Source organism: Stegostoma tigrinum, chromosome 1, assembly GCF_030684315.1.
Source record: "Stegostoma tigrinum isolate sSteTig4 chromosome 1, sSteTig4.hap1, whole genome shotgun sequence".
Classification (NCBI taxonomy): Eukaryota; Metazoa; Chordata; class Chondrichthyes; order Orectolobiformes; family Stegostomatidae; genus Stegostoma; species Stegostoma tigrinum.
Window position 1 is genome coordinate 107103569 of NC_081354.1, and position 15651 is coordinate 107119219.

General features: G+C 43.2%; 1 protein-coding gene across 1 annotated transcript in view; it reads right to left on the reverse strand.

The window, feature by feature from the left end:
- The window catches only part of scfd2 (sec1 family domain containing 2), a 302365-nt gene that overhangs the window by 185085 nt on the left and 101629 nt on the right, over nucleotides 1–15651 (reverse strand). The window lies entirely within an intron of this gene.

A 15651-nucleotide genomic window follows, 5' to 3' on the forward strand; every position in this document is an offset into this window, starting at 1 on the left:
AACGTTTGTCTGTAGGAAAAGTTGTGGAAGAGTATACACACATCCAAAAGGAGTGGGGACTGGGAACATGTTGGAAAGCACTGGAAACATCCATATTCATGAAGAATGATGAAGCAGACAAAAAGTTCATTTTCCTGTCTTGTGAAATAATGTGTCTGAGTATATCTACAAATAATGTTCAACTGTTTTACAAGTATAACCGAACAAAAAGTAGTCTGAATAGGTTCAGCAGAGAAGATCACACACAATCAACCTCCTCAATGTCTGAAGAATTTATGATCCAAGTTAACTATGAAAACCCAAAGGCATGACATTCTCAGACTTCCTAAATCATACTGACATTCAAAAAGGCATTGGATAAACTAAAGGCTGTAGGGTTAGATGTTACTCATATGTAAGAAATTAGATGTAAAGAAAATAATTATGTATTAGAGGAGTTTTGTTAAGATAGGTAAAATTTGTGGAAGTTCTTCCTTTATAGTACAGTGGATACATCTTCAGGACATGGAATGTAGCAGTTCAAGGAGGCAACTCACCACCATGTTCTCAAGAGCAACTAGGGATGGGCAATAAATTAGCCTACACATCCGAAAAATAAACTACAAAAAAAGCAACCAAACTGGATACCCTGGGTCTACCTCTTTAGATCATTATTGTTTTTAGTTTGCATAAAATTTTTAAAAAAAATTAAACAAAACATTACTAAAATTTGCAATGATACCAAAGGTGAAGATATAGATTTTGAGGATGAAGTTCAGAAGTTACATTAAGAGTTGGATAGAACACTTAAATATACAGAACAAGTAAAAATAAAAACATTCATACAAATGTGAAGGAATAAAAAAAGGAAGAGAAAGTAAAGTAGCCTTCTTATTAGGGTGCTGAAACCTTTTGAGTCTGAGCAGTCTTATCAGACCCGCTATCCAACATTGTAACAGTATAAAGTAGGAGGCAACAAATCCAGTAGAATATTCAACTCCAGAGACTTAATCATCAAATATATGCCAGAGAAATCCTGGTCAAACTCCAGGCTTTTTTGGTAAGTCCGGTTGTGAGCACAATGATAATAAGCAACCTTCAAATACAAGTCAAAAAGCAGACAAGTGCCCTAAGACTGATCCTTAATATTGCATGGATGAATGGAGAAACTTAAAGTTTAGTTCCTGGAACAGTGTTATAAAGGCGATTGTAAAGCAGTATGTAAATCCTTAATCTTAAGCTTTTCAGATCACAAACAACATTTTTATAGTACCAAAATCATACATCCAAATAATATATTTATCAATTTAACTTTTATCCTTACCAGTTTTAAACCTGTAAAATAAAGACCAAGATGCTGCATAAGATATACTAAATAAAGTTGAATATCTGGTGTTTAGTAGGAGTGGTTTAATAGCAGTACACAACCGTTTCTACAGAATTTGGATCAGGTCTAAGCTTGGCAGCAACATTGTGGGGCTTTACAGCATACATAGTTTCAGTGCATCCAACTTCACTTTGGTCAGGGAACCAGACATTCAGCAGAATTGAGGCTGGAAATGCAGTTTGGCTCATTGACTGATTCCTGGTGTCTCCCAGCAGAAGGAAAAAGAAATGGAGGCCAAATCAGGTGATACGATCTACGAATTGCCTAGCTAAACATTGCCAATGCTTTTTTGATAAATGAAGTGTATTTCCCGTGAACAAAAAACAGCTTGCACTGTCACAGTTCTGTACAAAACTAATCCCAGAAAGTTTTTAGGAGAGACAGAAACCTTGTGGCAATAACAGACAAAAATATGCAGCCATGATGTTGCAAAATATATATTTCTCAACTTGTTATTTTGGAGAGAAATCAGTTCTCTTATTCTTGATCAAGTATGCTTCTGCGCTCAATCCCCTCAGTCCCAGACAGGTAATTATTACGTACATTATGTTTTTATTTGATTTATTTTCAACAAAGTCATGAAACTGTTGTCATTTCTGTGTGCTGAAGCAGCAAACTGAAGGACTGTTCTAATAGCAACTGACTGTCTTTGCAAATCATCCATTGTTCATTTGTGAACTTGAACAGCGAAGGTCAGCATTCTAATTACTATGTTAATCCTACCCATGTCTTTGCAGGCCATCTACACTTGAACACACTGCAGCAAAAGTTATCTGAAAGTCTGCCTCATAATACCCACAGCATACCAGACATGATGACATCATTTGTAGTATACAGACTGTTGTTTACAGCTCAATCACTGTCCCAAACTTACCATCAACATTATTAACCTCCAAATACTAGCTTCTTTAGAAGGGTTTGTAACAAAGTTCCAAAAATATTGAGATGATTTAAATTACTGTTGTCGAAAAGAAACAGTTCTTTTGTAATGAACAAAATCTAAATAGAAAGTTGTAGTTCCAACTTTAGTCTGGCAATAATGTAAATTGCACATTTCGGGTTTTTTTGATGTTCAATATTTGTGTCCATTAAAATAGTTCAAATATCCTACAGTATTCAATGTAGTCAACATCCATTTCTATCTTCACTGGTACATTGAAAGGATAAGTACATCATTAGCGACCAGCAAGAAAGCTATCATTCAATAGACAATTTCTAAATTGATTGATTATTTTCAAAAGTAATTCAGTCATTTCAATGCAGAAAGATGAAAAATGAATGTGACAAGAAACCTTCTCAAGACTTTAAACACAGCATTTTTACCTATGTTAGATTGTTTGCTTTTCAATATAAAACTCAAATGACTTTTAAGTTAGCTTAGAGACTATTAACTATAGTTTCGATCCAAGCAGGATTCTGATTTTGTAACCACAGCTTACACATGTCCCTCTCTTTCAAGCACTCACAGTTCACAGTTGCATTAGTTCATCTTCTTTTAAATAAAAAATTCTTTTGTATTATTACCTGAGGGAAAACATAAATGAAAATTACAACTTTTGGGTACATAAAAATGCAATAGTCTGCATTCATTTCTGTTTCATTGAGGGCATGGACTGGGAGAGGGTGGCTGCTGACAGCTACCCTCCTGTCCAATGTATGTTTCAATTACACTTTGGAGCTCGTGCTCATGGGATCCACGGCAACTTTGCAAGTTGAATCCAAAACTGGCTTATTGACAGGAGATAGACAGTGGTGGTACAAGGCTGCTGTGTGACTGCCGCGGTGACATAGCACAGTGATCAATGCTGGATCCCTTTATTGTTTGTGATATTCATAAATGATGCAGGCAAGAACATTGGGGGTGATGATAAGTAAGTCTATAACACAAAGATTGACTGGGTGGTTGAAATTGTAGAAGGTGGTTACGGAGGATGTAAATCGATTGGTCAGATAAGCAGATCAGTGGTTGGTGGAATTTAACGCAGGTAAATGTGAGGTGATGCACTTTGAAAGAAGGAATGGAACAAGGGAATACTCAATGAATGACAGAAATGTCTAGGAAGCTCAGAGATTGAAGATAGCGTAATAGGGTAGTTAAGAGGGCATGCTGTTGCCTTTACCAGATGTGGCAAAGATTATAAGAGCACTGAATTGTACAGAACTGTAGTTAGGCCAGAGCAGACATAGTAAATACAATTCTGGTCACAACACTACAGGAAGGATGTAATTGCCCTGGAGGGGATGCAAAGGAGATTCACCAGGACGTTGCCTGGGATACAGCATTTCAGCTATGAAGAGAGACAGAATAAGTTGTTTTCTTCGGAGCAGTCAAGTTTGAGGGAGGACCTACTACAGGTGTATAAGATTATGAAGGAAATGGATGCTGTGAATGGAAAGCAGCTGTTCCTCTTCGTCAAAGAGCCAATGACAAGGAGACAGCGGTTTAGAGGAGATTTCAGGAAAAGCTTTTTCACCCAGGACGTGGTGGCGGTCTGGAATGCACCACCTGCAAGGATAATTGAGGTGGGAAACCTCACAATCTTTAAAAAGTACTTGGATGAGCACGTGAAGTTCCATAACATTCAAAGCTTTGGGTCTAGTGTGGCAAAGTGGGGCAAGCGCAAGTAGTTGTATATATTTGGTGGTACTGACTTTTTGGGCTGAAGGATCTTTTCTGTACTGTATGATTCTAACGCTATTTACATGGGATCATACCTCAACCTCGGGCGTATTGAGAAGTGCTGGGGACGGGCCTCCTGGTATCAAATGCTCGAACTACTGGCCTCTGAGTGGCTGACAGTCCTTTTTAATGTGGTGTCTTCGTCAAGACGGAGGTCCATCAATGTCCACTTAAGTGTCTGATGGGCACATGATCAGCCAGACTTTCTTCTAAGAGTGAGCACAGAGTACCCACCTAGAAGAGGATATTGCACCCTATACATAATCAGAATATCTTATTCTTTGAACTCAGCATGCTCAGTGCATCAGGATCTTTCCCAGCTCAATTTCGCTTCAAATCCTGTATTTTGCATTGATCCAAGTTAAAATAAAGTTAGTTTTTGTTTTCTGCTAATAGTGAAAAGCAGTAATAGAACTATAGAATCATAGAAAGTTATACACATAAAGAGGCTGTTTGATTCATCATTTATAACCCAAACAAATACGAAGTAACTAGTCGCTTAGTTTAGTTCCGCTACCAATACCTGATCCATTGCCTTCAGGATAAAGAACGTCATATGCAGGTGCCTTTTACATGAATTGAAAGTTTCAGCCTTCACCAATAACTCAGGCTGCGAACACTGAAAGATGATGGTAACTCTCAATTAATAAATGATTACAAACTAAAGTACCAAACCTGACTGAGTTAACATAATGGAAAATTTGCAGAAAAACATGATTGAGTACAATCTCACATAGGGTAAAGAAGGTGCAATTATACTCACAGGTTTGATATACTCATAAATAGATGTAAGACTTCACATTTTGCAATACTTAGAACTAATGAATAATGTAAATGAGGGTGGGAAAAGATATTCTTTCAAAATAGCAATAGGTGTAATTAGGTTGCAGTACAAAATATAAAAATAAAGTTGATAGTAACTTAGAAGACTCACAAAGAAATTCTTGAAGATTGGTGAAGATCAGTTTGGTAATTTTACTTATTTGAAATAGAAGCAGGATAAGGAGAGATGCACATTATGCAAATGATAATTGATTCTTAGGTTGAGAAATGATCAGTAATTTATTGTCATGCATGAATGAATTGGAGTAGTGTCTACAATACAGTGGCTTTGTTATTTTGAGTTCACTAGTTTCAATTCCTGAAAATGTCAGGTTAGATTCTGTTCATTCAACAAAAGCTATTCATAATAAGCGCAAATCAAGGCTTTTAACATGTTTATTACATAATTTTTCCTCATCATTCTTTTAGGAGTATGGAAAGGTCATGAGAACTTTCAATGGCAATATTTTGATTCAGCAACATGTTCCACTTATGCAACTAATTGTTGCAGGAAAAAAACCCACGATAAAATTACAGGGAATTTGTCAGCCTGAACAAATCTTCCTTCACCATCATCACCATGCTGAGTATTAATATGCTGGGCCTCAAAAAGAATTCTAAGTCTAGTATTTCTCAAAAGCAATTTCCAAATTCAAACCCTACATTACAAAAATGCTGCGTGGGTTTGAGTTTCAGTTGCTGCCAACTCCATAGTAACTTATTTTGAAAATACCGTTGTGGGAGTTCAAACTAGCAGAATTTGAGATAGGCATGCAGAATTGTTAGTTAGGAAGGTACCCTGGGGATGGCAAAAATCCAAGCTGGACAATTGCAACTGTGGGGTTAACGAGTAAACAACAATCAATGTAATGCTCCTGTTATACTATACTGATTCACAATTGATCAGCTGCTCACAACTATGAGAAATGAACTTTTCTCTCACGCTGCAGGTAGGGAAAATGTAATTTCCACTGAATAATACTTCCTGTTAGATAAAGAAGTCTATTAACGGTCTTATTTGTCTAACATCAGGGGATTCAATAAAACAAAATAAAAGCAGGTCAGTTCCAGGCTGTTCGAATACACTATAAAACTTCATTTCACTAAGTTGGCGCCAAGTGAGGAAATTAGCTGTTTAGTATGACCAGTGTTGCGAAAATAAACATTAGTTACGCTCATAAAAAACATAGCTGTTTCACACAGCTAAGGAGAGAATGTCATTCTCTTCAGATGAAATATACACATGTTTGTGCAGCTAAAACTGACAGGAACTTATTTGAGGTTTTAAATATACTTGTCTTTTGCTGGTTAAAATGTACGATAAAGCACAAAGTACAAGATACAAAATAAGCTTCCCTGTGGAAACTTGATGGATGGTGTAATACAAGGCAGATTTCTTATTTCAATCTAAAAAGAAAACTCAAAAATGAACAAAAAAATGAAAATTACTAATCATCTTCAGTTAGATAACTCCAGGTAAAGAGGTAAACATGTAAAACAGCTTTAAACATGTTTTGCCAGCTAAACATAGGAATCTTGAAGCTAAAATGTAGTTATCGTTTGAAAGCTTTGCCTTGGTTTTTTTTGCAGAATGCAGGTAAATCTACATTTTGTTTTAATGACTCTGTTTCTGTTCGAACAACTTGGCTGACGAGTTCACAGGCTATTAACAACCAACTACATGTTAAACAGCAGTCACATAAAGGCCATACCTAGTAGGGGTGAAAGATCCTCTTCTTTAAACAATGTCAGCAAATTAGTTAGGTTCACAAAAACCAACACTTTCCATGGTCATTTTTACGCGTCGAGCTGACAAATTACCACGTTTACTGAATTGCAAAGTCAGAATTTACAACGATGGGATTAAGGTTCTTACTTTCTGGCATGATAACCAAAATGCTACCATAACCAAAACACAAGCGCTTTATTGGAGATAATGGGAACTGCTGATGCTGGAGAATCCAAGATAATAAAATGTGAGGCTGGATGAACACAGCAGGCCAAGCAGCATCTCAGGAGCACAAAAGCTGACATTTCGGGCCTAGAACCTTCATCAGAGAGGGGGATGGGGTGAGGGTTCTGGAATAAATAGGGAGAGAGGGGGAGGCGGGCCGAAGATGGAGAGAAAAGAAGATAGGTGGAGAGGAGAGTATAGGTGGGGAGGGGATAGGTCAGTCCAGGGAAGACTGACAGGTCAAGGAGGTGGGATGAGGTTAGTAGGTAGGAGATGCAGGTGCGGCTTGGGGTGGGAGGAAGGGATGGGTGAGAGGAAGAACAGGTTAGGGAGGCAGAGACAGGCTGGACTGGTTTTGGGATGCAGTGGGTGGAGGGGAAGAGCTGGGCTGGTTGTGTGGTGCAGTGGGGGGAAGGGACGAACCGCCAACTCTCCAACACCACCTTCTACCGCCCCCTCAGTCATGAGCCCACCCCCGAGCACCAAACCATCATCTCCAACACCATTCATGACCTCATCACCTCAGGAGACCTCCCACCCACAGCCTCCAACCTCATTGTTCGCAAACCCTGCACGGCCCGTTTCTATCTCCTTCCCAAAATCCACAAACCTGCCTGCCCTGGTCGACCCATTGTCTCAGCCTGTTCCTGCCCCAGCGAACTCATCTCCACCTATCGGGACTCTATTTTCTCCCCTTTGGTCCAGGAACTCCCTACCCACGTCCGTGACACTACCCACGCCCTCCACCTCCTCCAGGACTTCCAATTCCCTGGCCCCCAACACCTCATTTTCACCATGGACGTCCAGTCCCTATACACCTGTATTCCGCATGCAGATGGCCTCAAGGCCCTCCGCTTCTTCCTGTCCCGCAGGCCCGACTAGTTCCCCTCCACCGACACCCTCATCCGCCTAGCCGAACCCGTCCTCACACTCAACAACTTCTCTTTTGATTCCTCGCACTTCCTACAGACAAAGGGGGTGGCCATGCGCACCCACATGGGCACCAGCTATGCCTGCCTCTTTGTAGGTTACGTGGAACAGTCCCTCTTCCGCACCTACACAGGCCCCAAATCCCACCTCTTCCTCCATTACATTGATGACTGTATCGGCGCCGCCTCTTGCTCCCCAGAGGAGCTCGAACAGTTCATCCACTTCACCAACACCTTCCACCCCAACCTTCAGTTCACCTGGGCCATCTCCAGCACATCCCTCACCTTCCTGGACCTCTCAGTCTCCATCTCAGGCAACCAGCTTGTAACTGATGTCCATTTCAAGCCCACCGACTCCCACAGCTACCTAGAATACACCTCCTCCCACCCACCCGCCTGCAAAAATTCCATCCCTATTCCCAATTCCTCCGCCTCCGCCGCATCTGCTCCCATGATGAGGCATTCCACTCCCGCACATCCCAGATGTCCAAGTTCTTCAAGGACCGCAACTTTCCCTCCACAGTGGTCGAGAACGCCCTTGACCGCGTCTCCCGCATTTCCTGCAACACATCCCTCACACCCCGCCCCCGCCACAACCGCCCAAAGAGGATACCCCTCATTCTCACACACCACCCCACCAACCTCCAGATACAACGCATCATCCTCCGACACTTCCGCCATCTACAATCCGACCCCATCACCCAAGACATTTTTCCATCCCCACCCTTGTCTGCTTTCCGGAGAGATCACTCTCTCCGTGACTCCCTTGTTCGCTCCACACTGAGCTCCAACCCCACCACACCCGGCACCTTCCCCTGCAACCGCAGGAAATGCTACACTTGCCCCCAAACCTCCGCCCTCACCCCTATCCCAGGCCCCAAGATGACTTTCCATATTAAGCAGAGGTTCACCTGCACATCTGCCAATGTGGTATACTGCATCCATTGTACCCGGTGTGGCTTCCTCTACATTGGGGAAACTAAGCGGAGGCTTGCTGGACCACTTTGCAGAACACCTCTGCTCGGTTCGCAATAAACAACTGTACCTCCCAGTCGCAAACCATTTCAACTCCCCCTCCCATTCTTTAGATGACATGTCCATCATGGGCCTCCTGCAGTGCCACAAGGATGCCACCCGAAGGTTGCACGAACAGCAACTCATATTCCGCTTGGAAACCCTGCAGCCCAATGGTATCAATGTGGACTTCACCAGCTTCAAAATCTCCCCTTCCCCCACCGCATCCCAAAACCAGAACAGTTCGTCCTCTCCCCCCACTGCACCACATAACCAGCCCAGCTCTTCCCCTCCACCCACTGCATCCCAAAACCAGTCCAGCCTGTCTCTGCCTCCCTAACCTGTTCTTCCTCTCACCCATCCCTTCCTACCACCTCAAGCCGCACCTCCATCTCCTACCTACTAACCTCATTCCCCTCCTTGACCTGTCCGTCTTCCCTGGACTGACCTATCCCCTCCCTACCTCCCCACCCATACTCTCCTCTCCACTTATCTTCTTTTCTCTCCACCTTCGGTCCGCCTCCCCCTCTCTCCCTATTTATTCCAGAACCCTCACCCCATCCCCCTCTCTGATGAAGGGTTTAGGCCCGAAACGTCAGTTTTTGTGTTCCTGAGATGCTGCTTGGCCTACTGTGTTCATCCAGCTTCACATTTTATTATCACAAGCGCTTTATTCTCAGTTTGTGTTATTCATACAGTTTTCTGAAAGGGATCTGGACTGATTAGGATTTCAATCTTGTCCCTGTCAAAAATTACTCTCCCAACAATGATGACAAACCTGTCAGAAGCTGTTCATGTATGTCAGCAAAATTCTTACTCAGAAGTGACAATAACTTGATGGAGGCAATTCAAAAAGCTTCAATTTATAATTGTCATGGCACAAGAATCAAAGAAAGACTTGAAAAATAGTTGAGGATGAGAACATAAGTCACAGCCGCACTCACTTCTTTTGATAATATGAAGGTATTTTGTTTCTAAAATACAGAGAAACTAAATTGTGAAAAAAATGTTGACAAAATTGGAACTAAATTATTGTCCCACGAGAGAGAACCTGTAAAAAAATTAACACCACCAGGTTAGGCTGATTTCAGATGTGTCTTGTTTAGTGTACAATTATCAGCAAAGCTTTGGGAAACTTTCACAGGAGCTCCTGGTTTCTACATTAGCTTTGTAAAACAAGAATAAGAATCTATGAATTTGCATTTTTGAATTTTCTGAAAGATAGATTTCCGAAAAGAAAGAAGAAACCTTATATTTACAGATCACCTTTCATGAACTTAGGCTTTCCCCAAAGTGCTTTTGCAGCCAAGTCTCACAAACAATACTGTAACAATGATCAGATTTAGAGATGATGGCTGAGGGACAAGCTTTGGCCAGGACACTGAGGAGAAGTCTTCTGCTTTTCGGATAGTACGGCATGGTCTTTTACATGCATCTGAAGGGGATAATAACAGTCAGCTTAACATCTGATACAAAAAATAGCACTTCCATCAGTCAGCGTGCCCTCAATAGTGTATTGGAGTGTCAGCCTAGATTTTATTTAAATACAAGTCAAGCCCACAACCTTCTGGCTTGGCTGCAGTCTTGTGACAACTATTATGTTCGTCCATTTTAATTTCCTTTATTTTAGTTTTATCTTTCTTCTTAAGATAATATTAAAGAATTCTGTCATGTCCTGATGGATGTTTCAAGGAAATTACATCATACAGAAGTTATGTCGAAACTAAAGGAGGAAATATGGTCCCAATTTATAAAAGTTATGTTGTTAAGTCCATGGTCCTGAAATAAAAGTTATTATATTGTGCCTAGGTGAGGAGGGGTGATTGGGCACATTTTTTGGTCTCCCTCAGTCAGTGGTTTGCTTCTTAGCACACACACATCACAATTCATTTAAAATGTGGTACTAGTCAAAATTGAGAGAAGGCTTTTTTGAGTGAAAGTAAGTGGAACTTCACTATTTAATCACCCAAACATGACATCATTCAAACTCACACAGAGGTATTTGGTTTTAAAAAGAGGAGTACAATCAGAAGATAAAGAATGTGCTGTTACATAAGTTCTTAGCATCAATGAGTTATAATAGTTCAACCTGAAACAATGGCTGTTTCATTGATGGATGGTATCTTTAATCAATTGTGACATTCACAAAATCCTTAAGCTGTTCATGAATGAATGTTCCTCTAATTCGTTTTATCATTAGTACTAGCTTCCAATGTTGACAAGGACACAGAGGGAGAGACTCCCTCCAATCCCTGCTATTACCAAGGCAATTTCTTTCACCTTCTTTGCTGCTCTTGTAAAGGTGATACTGAAATTTGCGTTATGGACCATACCATAAATAAGATATTCCTGAATCCAGTTTCATTATCTTTCCAAGCTGGATGGTTGCACACTATCTTTCACGTTCATTACATAGAACTTATTAGATAATTATCAACTGAAACAGGAGATGTGACTTTCTTGAAGCCTGACACAGTTGACTGGGTTCAATAGCTTTGGATGAAAAGTTAGTTTCAGTTCAGATAATTTGTTCATTCCACATTAAGATGAGCTTCACAAAAATCAATCGGTGGTCAGGTGATCACTGCAACCACTTTGGGTCCACGTTTCTTTCTTTTTAAAAACCATTTTAGTCCACAAAGATATTAGATATTAAAATCAGATGATGGAAATTAAAATTAACGGTCCACATTTTATCACTGTCATGACCATGAGATAGAGTCACAGTCATAGAGATAGACAGCATGAAAACAGACCAATCAGTCAACCTTGTCCATGTTGACCAGATATAAATCCAGTTCCATTTGCCAGTAATTGGCCCATATCCCTCTAAACCCTTCCTATTTATTTACCCATCCAGATGCTTATTAGATGCTGTAATCGTACCAGGCTCCAGCATTTCCTCTGGCAGTTCATTCCATACATGCATCATCCTTTGCATGAATACATTGCACCTTAGGTCTCTTTTATATTTTTTCCCTCTCACCGAAAACCTATGCCTTCTAGTTTTGGACTCCCCACCCCAGGGAAAAGACTTTGCCAACTGACCCGATCCATGCCCTTCGTGGTTTTATAAACCTTTATAAGGTCACCTCTCAGCTTCTCCTGCTCCAGAGAAAATAGCCCCAGTTTATTCAGCATCTCCCAATACTTCAAACCTTCCAATCGTGGCAACATCCTTGTAAATCTTTTCTGAACCCTTTCAAGAACATCCTTCCTATAGCAGGGAGGCCAGAACTGCACATGATACTCCACAAGTGGCCAAATCAATGTCCTGTACAGCCGCAACCTGACTTCCCAACTCCTATTCTCAATAGTCTGACCAATAAAGGCAAGCGTAACAAAAGCCACTGGCCTGAGGAGTGGCAGATGGCGTTTAATTTAGATAAATGTGGGGTGCTGCATTTTGGAAAGACAAATCAGGGCAACAATTATATGCTTAATGGTAAGATTGTGGGGAGTGTTGCTGAACAAAGAGACCTTGGAGTGCAGGTGCATAGTTCCTTGAAAGTGAAGTCACAAATAGATTGAATAGTGAAAGAGGTGGGGTTTGGGGCCTGTGTAGGTGCGGAAGATGGACTGTTCCACGTAACCTACAAAGAGGCAGGCATAGCTGGGGCCCATGGCCACCCCCTTAGTCTGTAGGAAGTGGGAGGAGTCAAAAGAGAAGTTGTTGAGTGTGAGGACGAGTTCCGCTAGGCGGATGAGAGTGTCGGTGGAGGGGGCCTGGTCGGGCCTGCGGGACAGGAAGAAGCGGAGGGCCTTGAGGCCATCTCCATGCGGAATGCAGGTGCCCAAACCATCATCTCCAACACCATTCATGACCTCATCACCTCAGGGGACCTCCCACCCACAGCCTCCAACCTCATTGTTCCCCAACCCCGCACGGCCCGTTTCTATCTCCTTCCCAAAATCCACAAACCTGCCTGCCCCGGTCGACCCATTGTCTCAGCCTGCTCCTGCCCCACCGAACTCATCTCCACCTATCTGGACTCCATTTTCTCCCCTTTGGTCCAGGAACTCCCCACCTATGTCCGTGACACCACCCACGCCCTCCACCTCCTCCAGGACTTCCAATTCCCTGGCCCCCAACACCTCATATTCACCATGGACGTCCAGTCCCTGTACACCTGCATTCCGCATGGAGATGGCCTCAAGGCCCTCCGCTTCTTCCTGTCCCGCAGGCCCGACCAGGCCCCCTCCACCGACACTCTCATCCGCCTAGCGGAACTCGTCCTCACACTCAACAACTTCTCTTTTGACTCCTCCCACTTCCTACAGACTAAGGGGGTGGCCATGGGCACCCGCATGGGCCCCAGCTATGCCTGCCTCTTTGTAGGTTACGTGGAACAGTCCATCTTCCGCACCTACACAGGCCCCAAACCCCACCTCTTCCTCCGGTACATTGATGACTGTATCGGCGCCGCCTCTTGCTCCCCAGAGGAGCTCGAACAGTTCATCCACTTCACCAACACCTTCCACCCCAACCTTCAGTTCACCTGGGCCATCTCCAGCACATCCCTCACCTTCCTGGACCTCTCAGTCTCCATCTCAGGCAACCAGCTTGTAACTGATGTCCATTTCAAGCCCACCGACTCCCACAGCTACCTAGAATACACCTCCTCCCACCCACCCTCCTGCAAAAATTCCATCCCCTATTCCCAATTCCTCCGCCTCCGCCGCATCTGCTCCCACGATAAGACATTCCACTCCCGCACATCCCAGATGTCCAAGTTCTTTAAGGACCGCAACTTTCCCCCCACGGTGATTGAGAACGCCCTTGACCGCGTCTCCCGCATCTCCCGCGACACATCCCTCACACCCCGCCCCCGCCACAACCGCCCCAAGAGGATCCCCCTCGTTCTCACACACCACCCTACCAACCTCCGGATACAACGCATTATCCTCCGACACTTCCGCCATTTACAATCCGACCCCACCACCCAAGACATTTTTCCATCCTCTCCCCTGTCTGCTTTCCGGAGAGACCACTCTCTCCGTGACTCCCTTGTTCGCTCCACACTGCCCTCCAACCCCACCATACCCGGCACCTTCCCCTGCAACCGCAGGAAATGCTACACTTGTCCCCACACCTCCTCCCTCACCCCCATCCCAGGCCCCAAGATGACATTCCACATTAAGCAGAGGTTCACCTGCACATCTGCCAATGTGGTATACTGCATCCACTGTACCCGGTGCGGCTTCCTCTACATTGGGGAAACCAAGCGGAGGCTTGGGGACCGCTTTGCAGAACACCTCCGCTCAGTTCGTAACAAACAACTGCACCTCCCAGTCGCAAACCATTTCCACTCCCCCTCCCATTCTCTTGATGACATGTCCATCATGGGCCTCCTGCACTGCCACAATGATGCCACCCGAAGGTTGCAGGAACAGCAACTCATATTCCGCCTGGGAACCCTGCAGCCATATGGTATCAATGTGGACTTCACCAGTTTCAAAATCTCCCCTTCCCCCACTGCATCCCCAAACCAGCCCAGTTCATCCCCTCCCCCCACTGCACCACACAACCAGCCCAGCTCTTCCCCCCCACCCACTGCATCCCAAAACCAGTCCAACCTGTCTCTGCCTCCCTAACCGGTTCTTCCTCTCACCCATCCCTTCCTCCCACCCCAAGCCGCACCCCCAGCTACCTACTAACCTCATCCCACCTCCTTGACCTGTCCGTCTTCCCTGGACTGACCTATCCCCTCCCTACCTCCCCACCTACACCCTCTCCACCTATCTTCTTTACTCTCCATCTTCGGTCCGCCTCCCCCTCTCTCCCTATTTATTCCAGTTCCCTCCCCCCATCCCCCTCTCTGATGAAGGGTCTAGGCCCGAAACGTCAGCTTTTGTGCTCCTGAGATGCTGCTTGGCCTGCTGTGTTCATCCAGCCTCACATTTTATTATCTTGAATAGTGAAAGTGTTTGGTATGCTTGCCTTCATTGGTCAGTGCATTCAGCACAGGTGTTGGGATGTCATGCTGCAGCTGTACAGGACTATGGTGCAACTCCTTTCCAATTATAAACTTATTAGCCGTCAGCAATTTCAAACATATCCATTCCTAGTATTATAAAAATTGCGTGTCATGCCATTATATTTTGATTGCCTGTGCTGTACTGGAGGTAAATTAAGTAGGAAGAAACAAAGGCAGACATTTTGAGTGTACAGGCAAATTCTCCCTAACTTGCAAGACCAGAGACAAATATTCATTGTTTCTTATTCAGCTTTGTATGCTTATACTTTAGCAATGTATACTGTATTATTCCCATCCTTATAATACACTGCATTCTTTTCATTATATAAATAATGTAACAATAGCTTTCTGTTTAATACATTTTTTTAGATACAAATGTATATCTTTCTCTATCAGTCTGCCAATCAGCTCTAGGTCAATCAAGGCATTGAGGTTAGCATGCACTCAACTCACATTAAGATCAAATCACTGCTAAATGGAGTATAACTAATTGCACGCATACCTATTGTAGTAACCAGCTGGTCTTTCACTTTGACAGAATTAGAGAGAAATGTCTCCAATTCAGAATACAGTGACCTAAAATCTTTTCATTAATGTCAGAACCTTACATTAAATGCTGATCTGACGTAATACTGTGCATTTGCCTAGTTGTATTTAGAAAGGTCAGATTTGTGATCTATGACACAGGACATCTTCAGTGCAAGTATCCATATGGAGAACTGTGAAGAGGATCAGCACAGAACAACGTTCACCCAGGGTATGGTGAACCCATGGAATTTGCTTACACAGAAAGCAATCTAGACTAAAACATTGTATGAATTCAAAGAGCTGAATATAGCACTCATGACTAAAGGGATCAAAGTATATTGGGGAAGCAGGAACAGGCTGTTGAGTTGAGCGATTGACCA